Raw genomic sequence first — 2,279 nt, 5'->3', positions numbered from 1 at the left:
TAGTAGTAGTAGTAGTAGTAGTAGTAGTAGTAGTAGTAGTAGTAGTAGTAGTAATTATAGTAGTAGTAGTAGTAGTAATTATAGTAGTGGTAGCAGCAGCAGCAGCAGCAGCAGTAGTAGTAGTAGTAGTTGTAGTAGTAGTAATAGTAGTAGTAGTAGTAGTAGTAGTAGTAGTAGTAGTAGTAGTAGTAGTAGTAGTAGTAGTAGTAGTAGTAGTAGTAGTAAAAGTAGTAGTGAAGAGAAGGAGTGGTTATGACTAACTTTCTTGAAAATGGATAACCGGAGGCCATCATTCTAACCAGCTAAAAAAAAAAAAGAATTACGTGAGGCTATAAAAGAAAAACACAGAGAAAGATCTCAAATGTCATTTTGCTGCTTCACGACAACGCGCCAGCACACACTTCAAGACAAGCTGCAGAAACTGCGAGAGAAAGTTTGGCTATGAAATTTTGCTACATTCACCCTATTCTCCAAATTTAGCCCAGTCCGACTTAATTTTTCATTCCCCAAACTGAAAAATGATTTAAAAGGAAGGCATTTTAAAAGTGATGAAGAGATGGCTGGATGGGGTTAAAAAGGTCCTGGAAAAACATAACATATCTGTCACAGACGCTACACACCTAGCACAGGACCGAAACCTGCACCTCCCCTCGACGTGCTAAGGATACCAGAGGAAGGAAAAAGGTCAAAGTAAAAGTAAAGATGAGGTCAAAGAAGCGGTAGAGGACTGGTATGTGACAAAGAGAAGGTCTTCTATTCTCAAGGTCTTTTCAAGGTCATACACAGATGACAAAAATGTATAACTGTGGGAGGCGACTACATAGAGAAAGATTAAGAATAGTACCAAATGTCAGCTTTCTACCTTTATTCCTTCATGGTCAGGTAAAAAAACCTTTTTGTATGCTCCTCGTGTATATATATATATATATATATATATATATATATATATATATATATATATATATATATATATATATTTATATATATATATATATATAAAATATTATATATTATATACATATATGTATATATATATATATATATATATATATATATGTGTGTGTGTGTGTGTATGTGTGTGTGTGTGTATGTGTGTGTGTGTGTATTAGAATTTCAGACCCACACAAACACACCGGCAATAGGTTTCACCCCCCCCCCTTCCTTGAAAAACAAAAAAACCCAGCAAAACAAAACCAAACAGGTCTGACCTAATTTTTTTCAGTAACATTGTTCGAGAATAACTGACAAAGGTAAAGACGGTAAGGGTTGCCAAAGTTTATCAACAAACACTTTCTTCCTCAAGGTTAACGTGTTTGTCGTTCTTAGTCTTTTCCAAGGTCACAAAGCTGTTACGAAAACAGGATACTTCCGGGGTAGATCTATAAATAAAACAACACAAACAAAAACATTACAAAGACAAAAACGCGAACTAATTCCTTTGATTTGAACTTTTATTGTTCCTGAAGTTATAGGCGCGACACCGTTATAATAATATTATTAGTATTATTATCATTATGCAAATGGAAGACGTGATATAGATCTAGATTCTATATCGGTGGAGGGAACACATAGAGATCACAAGCAAAGAGACAAAGATGGAATTATTGTGCTCCAGATTTCAGACATCTTCTCTCGTAAACAATCATCAAACGAACACTTTTCTCTTCTTCCATTTCGCTTACAGATCCTAAAGTGTGGCACGCTCAATCGTCCGCCGTTGTTTCTTTTTCCTTTTCTTTTTCTTTTTCTTTTTCTTGTTCTTGTTCTTTTTTTCCGTTCTGTCTCTGTCTCTTTTTCTCTCTCTGTCCTTGTATCTGTCTCTGTCTCTGCTTGTTTGTCTCTCTATCTCTGTCTCTGTCTCTGTCTGTTGGTCTATCTCTGTCTCTATCTCTGTCTCTATCTTTGTGTCTGTGTCTTTGTCTCTGTCTGTTTGTCTGTCTGTCTGTCTATCTGTCATTCTTTCAATCTCTTTGTCTACATCATTATACTTTTTTCTCGCCCCCCACCTCTCTCTGTCTCTCTGTCTCTCTCTGTCTGTCTGTCTGTCTCTCTCTCTCTCTCTCTCTCTCTCTCTCTCTCTCTCTCTCTCTCTCTCTCTCTCTCTCTCTCTCTCTCTATTAGGCTACTCCTTATAATATATCTCCCTGTGTCTCCCCCTCCCCCCCGCTCCCTCCTCTCTCAATGATCCAATTTGATACGCTTAAAATTCCATTCACTTGCCTGTGAAGATTTTCATTGACCTTACACACTTAAGGAAAGCTTTTTTTGTTTTTTCTTTT

This window comes from Aplysia californica, unplaced genomic scaffold (genome assembly GCF_000002075.1).
Source record: "Aplysia californica isolate F4 #8 unplaced genomic scaffold, AplCal3.0 scaffold00637, whole genome shotgun sequence".
Classification (NCBI taxonomy): Eukaryota; Metazoa; Mollusca; class Gastropoda; order Aplysiida; family Aplysiidae; genus Aplysia; species Aplysia californica.
Note: the sequence above shows the minus strand (reverse complement) of the source record.